This window comes from Canis aureus, chromosome 3 (assembly GCF_053574225.1).
Source record: "Canis aureus isolate CA01 chromosome 3, VMU_Caureus_v.1.0, whole genome shotgun sequence".
Classification (NCBI taxonomy): Eukaryota; Metazoa; Chordata; class Mammalia; order Carnivora; family Canidae; genus Canis; species Canis aureus.
In genome coordinates, this window is record NC_135613.1 from 84768945 (window position 1) to 84780990 (window position 12046).

The 12046-nt window shown below is 42.5% G+C and overlaps 1 long non-coding RNA gene across 1 annotated transcript in view; it reads left to right on the forward strand.

The window, feature by feature from the left end:
* The first annotated feature begins 4549 nt into the window (after positions 1-4549).
* The window catches only part of LOC144311536 (uncharacterized), a 240547-nt gene continuing 233050 nt past the window's right edge, over positions 4550-12046 (forward strand). Inside the window, exons 1-2 of the long non-coding RNA XR_013377136.1 lie at positions 4550-5700; positions 5773-8934. This is a non-coding gene — a long non-coding RNA (uncharacterized LOC144311536). The remainder of the gene's footprint in view (positions 5701-5772; positions 8935-12046) is intronic.

Below are 12046 nucleotides of genomic sequence, written 5' to 3' on the forward strand. Positions count from 1 at the left end.
GTTTCCTGGCATCCTCTGTGTCTTTCTGACATTGCACGAAGTGTTATCTGTCTCTTGGCTTATACTCTAAGGACCTTGAGAGTAGGCCTGAATTGACCTTGCACTTAGTAAGTGCTTGACATACATCTAATGCTAATAGATATCACTTAGCATCACTATATACTATTACGTTAGGGGCTTTACTTGTATCATTGTTTTTATTCTTTATTGCGGCATTATGAATTATATTAAATTATTGCACCCTTTTGTGTATGAGGAAGCTGCAGGCCAAAGAGGTTAAGATCTAGCATGTGTTTTCTCAAATTGTAAGCGGCAGAGTCGGGACTCTAAATTCCATACTTATCGAATGAATTACAGAATGAAATCATTTGTCCTGGGGTTCTCAAGAGGCTCACGTTTTATTAGGGGGTAGGCAGGCATAAGTAAATGATTCTGATACAGTGTGGGAAGGGCTATACTGGAGGTATGCATATTGCTCTATGGGATTATAGAAGAAGCAATCACGGTGATAATGTTCAGTGGCTCTGGGAAGACCTCACAGAGGAAAGGATGTTCAGGCTGGGTCTTGAAGAATGAATAGAATTTGTTAGTAAATAGGAGGGAAGACATTCCTCACCGAGGGACCAGCATGTATGAAGGGGTGGGAACGTTAGGAACGGAGACAGAAGAGACAGAATTGTGGTATGGTGTGGCTGAACTACAGAATGCAAGGGGCAGAGTGGTAGGGGAGGAGGCTTCAAGGTTGGGCTGGGGTCTCATCACATAGGTCCTTCTGTGCCATGTTAAGGAGTTTGTGCTTTGTTTGGTGGGCAATGGAGAGCCATGGAAGGGTTTTAAAATCAGATTTTAAAATCAGATCAGATTTTAATTAGCTCACACCTCTGGTGCGTTTGTAGTAAAGCACAGATTGGGATAGGAAAAGACTGCTGCTAGGAAGACCAAGTAAGAGGCCTCTGCAGTAATCCAGATTTAAGACCATGATTGCTTGGACTAGGGACAAATTGAATTGGAGAGGATGACATAAATTCCAGAAATATGTAGGGTCAAGTGCCAGCTGGTCTTCATAACTGTGTACAGGGCATGACAGTGAATGGATTGTCAAAGGAAACTGCAGATTAATGATCTCCCTCTCAATGACTTCCTCACTTTAAAAGGAAGTATAAAATTAGACCATCCCTTGACACGTGGATATGACCGTGGAACAAAGGGAGAGGAAAGTGGATATTCTTGATCTCCTCTCTGGATTATGTTTCTAAAATTTAGTACTGCCAGGATTCGAAGGGATGGGGTGACTGATACTTTTCTTTTTCCTGTTGTTCCTTACTTCCTACCACACCTCCTTACTGACCGCCTTGGTTTCTGGCATCACATCCCCCCATCTCTAATCTTACTATTTTGTGGTTAGCTTGGTACCAAGAAAACATACAAGGAGACATAGGAGATTGGAAGGAAAAGGACAGAGCAATCAGAGGAAAAGACAGAGATAGTCCACTTACATTAGTGTGAAAGCAACTGTATGGTATTTCAACATAGGTCATATAAACAGATTTATTTTTTAATATACCCCCTGTATCTTTCAATTAACCATACATTGTGCATAATATATTTTAGTACACGTATCTCAGGATGGGAATAGCAGAAACATATGTTAACAGAGTTATATTAACTCTAGGGGCAATTCCACTGGGTTCTAAGATATTATGGCTCCATATGTTACCCATAAAGAATCCTGTGGCTTTAATGTGTAACATGCTCTGTTTTAGATTGTCAAGTGGATTGGAGTCAGGCTGAGAAAAATGTGGATTTTCTGAATGAGAAGGTTTATGTACTATATCTGGGTAAGAAAACATTCTTAAGGCAACCTGAGTAAATCTCCATGCTGCCCAATCTCTACTTAAAATGGGATTCCTTTGGTTGAGGCCACCATTATTTTCTCCATGCCATCCTGGGAAAGCTTGACATGTACAGATCACCTTCGAGATAATGAGATAGATACCTAATTGCTTAGTGGGAAAGTCTGTCTTATTTCATGAGTCCAGGGCCCTAAGTCTTAGTAAGTCAGTTTCTTCTTATTTCTTCAAAAGCTACCTCTTTCTACGTGGCCCTAGGTGTCAGGAGACCCAGACTTCTGTCTTGACTACCACTGGGCTCAGTGACCTTCTGCAAGTGACTTTTTTTCTCTTTGTGTCCCATTTTTTTTCATTTGTTAGATGAGGTATCGGACTCGATCATTAATGACATGGTTCATTTCAAGCTCTAAGACTCGTCAATTCCATAGATTGAAAAACTCAGCTTCAGGGAGACTTTCAAAAGTGTTTTGTCCATCATTTCTTCTGAAACAAAAGGAGAAGTATCTTCTGGCTTTATACTTTGGAAATTTTCATAATTCTTCACTTCTTTTGGACCTTTCCACCCAAAACATGCCTACCTTCTTTTCTATCTGTAGGCAGCCTTTGAAAGGGGAATAAATATTTGAGAAATCTCAATATAGAGGCTTATTATTGCCTCTGTGGTTTCCTTAGTCTTTCTTGACTTTTAATGTAGTTTTGGATGTCAGGGGGTAGGAACGTGACACTGAAATATTTCCATTTCTTCCCTATATTTATCATGCCCATGTCTAGACACCAAAATCTGTTTTGAACTCTGCACTGCCGCCCAGTGGGTAGCTCTCATCACTGCATTCTCTTTGTGCTGGGCCTTGGGGAAAGAAATCTGGACCTTTTGGAAGGTGGGGTAATAATAAGACTGTTGTGGATAATGATGGAGGGTTTTCTATGTCCCACCCTGGTATAATTAAATCCTTATATGTTGTGTATGTTGTGTATGTTTATAGGTTATGAGTATTTTTATGTTATATGTTATCTTCAGAGCAGCTTGATGAAGTGGGTTCCAGGATCATTCTCATTTTGCAGATTAGAAAACCAACGTTGGTTTTGATTTGTATTTCCCTGATGGCAAGTGATGTGGAGCATTTTTTCATGTGTCTGTTGGCCATTTTCATGTCTTCTTTGGAGAAATTTCTGTTCATGTCTCCTGCCCATTTCATGACTGGATTGTTTGTTTCTTGGGTGTTGAGTTTGGTAAGTTCTTTATAGACCTTGGATACTAGCCCTTTATCTGATAGGTCATTTGCAAATATCTTCTCCCATTCTGTAGGCTTCTTTTAGTTTTGTTGACTGTTTCTTTTGCTGTTCTGAAGCTTTTTATCTGGATGAAGTCCCAATAGTTATTTTTTGTCTTCATAGATGTATCTTGCAAGAAGTTGCTATGGCCAAGTTAAAAAAAGTGTTGCCTGTGTTCTCCTCTAGGATTTTGATGGATTCTTGTCTCACATTTAGATCTTTCAACCATTTTGAGTTTATCTTTGTGTATGCTGTAAGGGAATGGTCTAGTTTCATTCTTCTGCATGTGGCTGTCCAATTTTCCCACCACCATTTATTGAAGAGATTATCCTCTTTCCAGTGGATATTCTTACCTGCTTTGTCGAATATTAGGTGATCATAGAGTTGAGTGCCCATTTCTGGGTTCTCTATTCTGTTCCATTGACCTATGTGTCTGTTTTTGTGCCAGTATCATACTGTCTTGATGATCACAGCTTTGTAATACAGCTTAAAATCTTGCATTGTGATGCCCCAGTATTGTTTTTCTTTTTTCAATATTCTTCTGGCTATTCAGGGTCTTTTCTGATTCCATACAAATATTAAGATTATTTATTCCAACTCTGTGAAGAAAGTCCATGAGATACCACCTCACACTAGTGAAAATGGCTAAAATTAACAAGACAGGAAACAACAAATGTTGGAGAGGATGTGGAGAAAGGGAATCCTCTTGCACTGTTGGTGGGAATGCAAACTGGTACAGCCACTCTGGAAAATAGTGTGGAGGCTCTTCAAGAAGTTAAAGATAGAGTTACCCTATGACCCAGCAATTGCACTACTGGGTATTTGCCCCAAAGATACTGATGTAGTGAAATGCTGGGATACTTGCACCCCAATGTTCATAGCAGCAATGTCCACAATAGCCAAACTGTGAAAGGAGCCACGATGTCCTTCGACAGATGAATGGATGAAGAAATACACAATGGAACACTACGCAGCCTCAGAAAAGATGGATACCCACTATTTGCTTTGATGTGGATGGAACTGGAGGGTATTATGCTGAGTGAAATAAGTCAATTGGAGGACAGTCATCATATGGTTTCACTCATATGCAGAATATAAGAAATAGTGAAAGGGATTATAAGGGAAAGGAGGGGAACTGAGTGGGAAAAATTAGGGAGGGAGATAAACCGTGAGAGACTCCTAACTCTGGGGAACAAAGGGTTGCGAAAGGGGAGGTGGGTAGGGAGATGGGGTGATGGGGTGATGGGCACTGAGGAGGGCACTTGATGGGATGAGCACTGAGTTTTATACTATATATTGGCAAATTGAATTTAAATAATAAATAAAATAAAATAAAATAAAATAAAATAAAATAAAATAAAATACTGCTGAAAAGGGTGCCTCACTGGTTCAGTTAGTTAAACGTCTGCCTTTGGCTCAGGTCATGATCCCAGGGGCCTGGGATAGAACCTTCATCAGCCTCTCTGCTCAATGGGGAATCTGCTTCTCCCTCTACCTCTCCCCCACCCCTCTGCTCAAGCTCTCTCTCTCTCTCTCTCTCTCAAATAAGTAAAATCTTAAAAAAAGAAAAAGAAAAAGAAAATCAATGTTGGTAAGTAACAGCTAGCTTGATAGGTTTTAGGGCTAGAAATAATGAAAATGATTCTTCCTGGACCTCTGATCGCACAGAATTTTTCAACAACCAAGTTCCTGTCTCAGCTGCTTTCCCAAGCATCAGAAGAGAATGTGCTAATTGTCAGACAGTGTTTGCAGTTCAGTCCAACATCTTTGTACTGCGGTGTGTGCTTGGAGCTGTGGGATATAAGGAAGAAGCCCAAGAATGGTCCTTGCCCTTAAAGGGCCTATCATCCAGTCCAGGGGGATTATGCATATATTCAGGAAATAAATAAATAGTGCAGAGTAGTCCAGAAAGTTTTGTAGAAGAGGAGGAGTTGAGCTGGACGAGGAAGGTACAGGTTGGGCAGCCCTGGTGGCTAAGCGGTTTGGTGTTGCCTTCAGCCCAGGGCATGATCCTGGAGACCCGGGATCAAGTCCCATGTCAGGCTCCCTGTGTGGAGCCTGCTTCTCCCTCTGCCTGTGTCTCTGCCTCTCTCTCTGTCTCTCTCATGAATAAATAAATAAAATCTTAAGAAAAAAAAAGGAAGGCACAGGTTGAATGTAGAAGCTGAAGATGGCTGGGAGATGGTGCGTGTGGGTGCGTTGGAAGGTCATCTCCTTGAGTAGGCACTGTGTCCTTCCTATCCTTTTTCTCCTCCCCTTCCTTTTTCAATATTTATCATTTTATCACTTGAATCCAGACATACTGAATATAGAATATGGAATACGAAATGGAATATGGAATACAAGACAGAATCTGCACTCAGAGAGCTCACGGTCTAATGGAGACACCGTATAATTAACCTGAGTATAGGTATCAGGCAGGGAGAACCGTGACCTCTGCAGGGTAGTGAAGAAGCTGTCTTGAAGCAGAGGCACTATGCCAGAAAGCTATGGTGGCTAAAAGCAGATAAGACCCAGACTGTGGAGGGCTTGAATTCCTGCCCAGAAAGTTGGGCTTTTACGCTAAGCCATGGCAATGGTGAGTCTGGTTTCTAAACAGGGGAAGAGCATTCTGAAGTCATAAGGCATTAACTTTTTTTTTTTTTTAAAGTAACAGAAAGAGGAGAGGCTAGAAGAAGACTCATGTCTTTGTGCCAGAAATGAGTCTCTGCACTGATGTGTTGAACTCTTTGAACCCAACTATGGCGAATTTTCCAACACCACTGCTGCCTTTCTCTACACACAACGATTCCTGGAGGGATTTAGCAAGGATAGCCATATTGGCCATTAGGGTCACAGGGCATTCCAAATGCTTTAATGTGGTCTCTGTAAGTTTAAGGATGAAGAGCCCAAATAGAAGCTAGAGACAGAACAGGCTGTCTGACTTCCATAAGGTTGAGGGGTTTTTGTCATTTTCTGAAGATAAGCATGTGACTTTTTTCTTTTCTTTTTTAGCTCCCTCTCTATGATAAAGGTCAAAAATTAAAAAAAAAATGTAACAGACAGCATAGAAGGGAGAGCAGGAAGCCAGTTTAGTATCAAAAAACAAAACAACAAAACTAGAGGAATTATTTAACAGACTCTATGTGTGCAAAACTCAAAGCCTCCAGGCAATATATAGGGGCTTATAAAGTATGCTTCTTATCTGATATGAGAACTCTTCTTGGTTGATACTAAGCTATAGAAACAGACATTTATAAATGTGCAAGAGTATATGTAGAAGTGTTAGTTACAGCACTATTTGTAATTGAAAGGGGAAAAGAAGAAAGAAGGAAGGGAGGGAGGGAGGGAAGGAAAGAAGGAAGGAAGGCCTTAGATGCCTATCAAAAAGGGAACTATTTAAACCAATTATGATACACTTATAAAATGGAATTCTAATCATGGAGAACCTGGGTGATGCAGTCAGGTATCCAACTCTTAGTTTTGGTTCAGGTCGTGATCTCAGGGTTGTGAGGTTGAGTGCTGCATCGGGCTCCATGCTCAGCTCAGAGTCTGCTTGGGATGCTCTCTCCCTCTGCCCCTCTCCCCCTCTCAAATAAGCAAATCTATTTTAAAAAAATGGAATTCTATGTGGCAGCTTTTAACTATGATAAAACTATGTATTAGTGTTCTAGAGCTGCCATTACAGGTACCACAGACGGGGTGTCTTAAGCAGTTTTCTCACAATTCCAGAGGCTAGAAGTTCAAGTTCAAGGATTTGGTAGGTTTGGTTTCTTCTGAGGCTTCCCTTCAAGGCTTGGAACTGTTATCCTTGTGCCTTCACAGGGTCTTTCTTCTGTACAAATCTGTGTCCTGTTTTCTTCTCTTTATAAAGACACCCGGCATATTGGATTAGGGACCCTAGTGACCACATTTTAACTTAATCACTCCTATTTCTAAATACAGTGACCTTTGGAGGTACTGGGGGTTAGGACTTCGACATGAATTTTGGGGGAAACAATTTTTAGCCTGTAACAGGCTACATGTACTCATATGGAAAAGTATCCAATATTGTTAAAAGTAATATTGAAGATCAGTATAATGAGTATGATTCCATTTTGAAAATAAATAATGTATATATGATACATATGTGCATATGTTTTTTTGGGAGGATTTACATCAAATATTTAACAGTGGAAATTTGTAAGAAAGAGGTAGACTTTGTGAGGAAGGGGGTGTAGCTATGCAGGAATGGATTATGGGAGAATTTTTTTTCCCATTTATCTATTGTTTGAACCTCATTAATTTTTTATAAATTTTTGGTATTAGCTTAAATATAAAGAACACACACTCTACAGTCAGATTATTGGATTCATGATTTGAATATAGGCTCAAATTCTGGCTTTGCCCCTTTGTAACAGCTTCTCTACATCTTGGGAGCTTTATTTGTAATGGGGGAATATAATAAGATTTTTATGACAGTCACATTAGACAATGAATATAAAACATTAGGCTCAGTGCTTGGCACCTATTAAGACCAATAGATATTGGCTACTTTTATTCCTATGGTAAAAAAAACCCACTCTCATTGCAACTTGGCGTAAAGATGCTAGGATAGTAATCCTAGCATGCTGTTAATTGAATCTGGTCCAGTTGAATAGAGAGTCTACTGCGTATGAAAGGTGCCATGCTAAAATCTGCAGAGGAACAAAGGTAGTTAGGTCAATGCTGGCCTGTGAGTAACCTAACAATAGACAGACGTGGCTTCGTCTGCAAAACAACCCAAAGTCACACGAGTCTTGTGACCGGCTAAGGAGGAAAGAATTCTATATGTGACAACAATTCTTGTTATTATTTAACCTCTCTTTTGCAATAAAATCTCTTTAGAAAAGTACATTTAGAAGGCAGTTCAAGAAGAATAAATTCAGGGAAAATTACTTAAAAGAAGTGTCACAAAAAAAAAAAAAGTGTCACTACGTCATGCATATTCCAGCTCATTCTGGATATCTCTAGAAGTAGATAAAAATACCTATGATTGCTGGGTGTCCTCTCCCCAACAAGGGGGCAGGGAAGTAGGAAGAGCTAACAAATTTCTTTTTCAATATTTCTTTTTGGTTTTTAAGATCTTCTTTGACTATGGCTGTACCACAGAGATAAGTTATAGCTTCATAGATCATTGTCCCAACCTAACAAGACTGGCTTTTGGCACTTCCTTCATGTAGAATGGATTATTTCTGAGAAGTTCCTGCAGATTCTTGTCACTTGCCCCTGTGCCTTGGAATACAATTTTGTTGGTCCCCTACTGGCCAGTCCATGGTCAAGTCTACTGTGGTCATTTTCAGTAGATGGTGACCGTGATGTTCTGGCACCGGGGCTTTGCTCTCTTGGTCTTAAGATGCCCCAGATTCTTTGTGCTTAGGGAGTGTGCCCATCCTGACTGCATCTGCTCACTGTGTACACACCAGAGCCTGTTGCCATCAGGCTCCTCCATTTAATCAGAAGAGATTGGCTTATCAAAGTCAACCTGACAAAAAATAAAAAGAATATTTGGGCTAGAAAGGGAAAACAGTTCGTTTCTTCCCCCCCACCCCCACTCTTTCTTTTGAGGGAAGTCATGTGGATTTGGCTTCTTTGTGAGAGAGAGAGAGAGAGAGAGAGAGAGAGAGAGAGAGGAATATATACTTATAGCCTTTGTGTCAGAAACTCTGGATTTGGGAGGAGTATGGCCTGAGGGCTATATAGCAGAGGCCCACGTAGCTGAGCTGAGAGGGCTGAGCAACCGACCAGGGCATGTGAACATTGCCTGCAGGTGTGACACCAGTCATCAATGGAAACAAGCAACCAGGAAGTTCAAGTGAGTGGCTTGAGGGTGGGAATCACACCTGGGGGTGGGGGTGGGGGGGTGGTCTAAGAGGGCCTGGGGGAAGCCCTGCAGCTGGTGGTGGTGGTGAGAGAGAACTGAGGTATAATAATTTAGCTCAGGCTCCGGAACCAAAGATCCAGGTTCTAAGCCCAGTTCGCTCCTTGTGAACTAGGTGTGACCTTGGCAATTGTTGCTGCTCCCTGTGCTTTGGTATCCTTATCTGTAAACGGAGATGATGATAGTACCTGCCTGCTAGGTTTGCTGAGTGAACAAATTAAGTGAGGCTAAGTGAGATAACATGTGAAAAGCACTTAGAACACTGAGTGCCTGGCTGTTCTTACTATCACCCCAAGAACGCACGGAGGTGTGAATGCAGAGAGCAGTTGGGAGCACTTAGGTATGGAAGGGCGGGGAGTCCTCCTGTTGCCCTGGGGCCACAAATGTTGCTCCCTGTCTCTTCCATCTTGTGTTACTCAGGCAAATTCTCCATGGAAAATGTTCCTCTTCCAACAAGGTCACTTTTCCAACCCCCCAGGGTTGGGAGGTGGCCCCTCCTTGACCACTAGCCACTAAGGTCCCTGTTGGACAGAGCTCTTTCCTTGATGGATCTTGTTGGCTCTGGATCTTCAGGCCCAGCGGCCAGAGAAATGTGCCCTCAGTTACCACCATTGCTGGATCACAGCAGACTCCCCCTTGGCCTAATAGGCCTCTCTCTGCAGAAGAAAAGTGGGGCCGGTGGCCTCTCCAGCTTTCAGCCTGCACTAAGCCCAGCCCTTCTTGGGCTTTCATGTTGGAAATATGAAGTGTGACTTCCCTTGCACAGGGGAGCCTGAGCCAACCCAAGGCTGGGCTTATCTCTTTACTCAACATAGTGTTTGTTTTAGGAAAATCAAAGCACTTTCTTTTTCTGCTTTCTTCAAAGGGAGGATGAGCGAAGCTGGCTGCTGCTCGGGAGCAAGGGTTGCTGAGTTCAGAGGGGTCAGATCAGAACTTCCCTCCTAGTTGCCTGCCTTCGTAGCTGCCTGCCACACTCCCTCCTTGGGCTAATCCGTAGGCCTGAGATTGTATCAGAGAACCCAGACTCCGGGCTCTGCTTCAGGCTCTGAGAGAGGAGCCTGCCCAGAGTTCACCCACTTCTATGGAGTTTCTCACTCCCAGGTCACAATAGTTTACCAATAAGTGCTGCCAAAGCCCCCAGGTCGCCACCATTTACCTCCAGCCCTTGAAGCCTCAGCTGTTTCCGGCTCTGCTGCTCCATGCTCCTTCTCTGTGGGCCACTCCTCTAGATTCTGAAGCTTCAGCAGGCCTGCAGGTGGAGAGGTCTTGAGTTGACAGGAAAGTTATCCCTCCCCTCCTCGGGTTTCTGCTCCTTTCTTCTTCTTCCCATCCCATAGTCACCAGCCCCTGGGGCCAACACCACGCTCTCCCTACCCCCTCCAGGCAGGGCTAGTGCCCCACTTCCCCCTCCCAACCTCCATGGAGGGTCGGAGTTGCTTGTTGCAAGCATTGAGGGGAGTTGAGACCAGCTCTCCAAGGCCTAGCCACAGATGGGAACAAACGGCTCATTGTTTGAGATGCTTCTAGAGGCATTCAAAGTCCACTGGGTCCCCGGGTGCCTTCAGCCAGGACTGAGACAAGGCCAGTGTGTAAGCTCAAGAAAGCTGCTGGGAGCCTCCTGGAGCTGATGAGTCACATGGCGGCAGCAAATAGTTGGTAACCCCTGGGTCCTGCTTTACCATCCTGTTCAAATCACTTTTCATAGCCAGGATCTTGCAGTATCAGTTGCAATGCTCTTAGGCTTAATTTTTTTTTTTTTTAAAGAAAAAATATGGGTGTTTTCAAACACATAAAAGCAGAGAGAATAGAACAAGGGGAGTCCAGGTACACCATCCCCTAGATTCAAAAAGCCCTGGCTGTGTGGCTGGGTCCTCAGCCTCCCACTTCCCTAACTCTCTCTCTTTTTGCAACTTTCTTCCCTTTAACTTGCAAACAATTGATGACTTTCTAGATGCATTTGGCCCATGCCTTTCTGCCACAGTAAACAGGAAACCAGTGCTATTATCATGGTTTATTATCATGGCATTTGCTTTACACTCAGGAGACATGATCTGTTTTACTAGAGTTAATCCAATGGCAAATAATTGTCCGAGTGAACAGCCCAACCTTATGCCAAATGGAAAATAGTTGTTTTAGGCAGGCATTTTCCTACACCCAATCAGACAGCATTAAATAATGATGTGACTGGTCAATTTACACAGCTGCTTTGGGCTGGGGGGTCAGTGGGGGCTGGTTCTTTACTGGAGCCCTTGCCGATCCTCTCCCAGAAGCAGGGCCTCTCTGGATTTGAGGCTCTCCTGCAACCTTGTGGTTCAGGGAGGGGGCAGCTGAAGATGTCACCCACAGTTATTCATCAGACTTTTAAAAGGAATTACACCATAATTCTTGCAAAAGGCTGCTCCGGGAAAGGGTTTGTCTTTCCTGTTATCTGTGTGATTTTTTTTTTTTCCTGACAGAGCAAACTAAGAACATTATTGTGCTTTGCTTTTTGCCTTGGCTACCAGGAAGCTTAGCACTAAATGTAGAGCCTAATTGCAGTGACCTATAGTCACCTGTGGTTCCATTGAACTTATCTTCCCCCATTTCCTCTATATGATTTCCGATTTCTCACTTTTATCTTTATATGCCTAGGGAACAGGGGTTTTATTGTATCCAAATTTCATTTTCGTTACTTTGCAATTAGGAGTGGTAGAAATTAAAAACAAAGCAAACAGAATGCAACTGCACTTTCCCCATGATCCTTGTCCATAGAGCCTTGCTTTGTGAGAGGCCCAAGGACGTTAAGGTACTAGGTCCAGACCACACAATTAGTAAGTGGTTGGGGATGGATAACCAGACTATCTCTATCTATCTATCTATCTATCTATCTATCTATCTATCTATCTATCTATAAAACCAGCCCCCACTGACCCCCCCAGCCCAAAGCAGCTGTGTAAATTGACTATATATATATATATATATATATATATATATGCAGTACATTTACATTTTGTAATCTATGGTTTATACTTTGAAAAAGGCTTCCTCATATCTTGAGCATATTGTC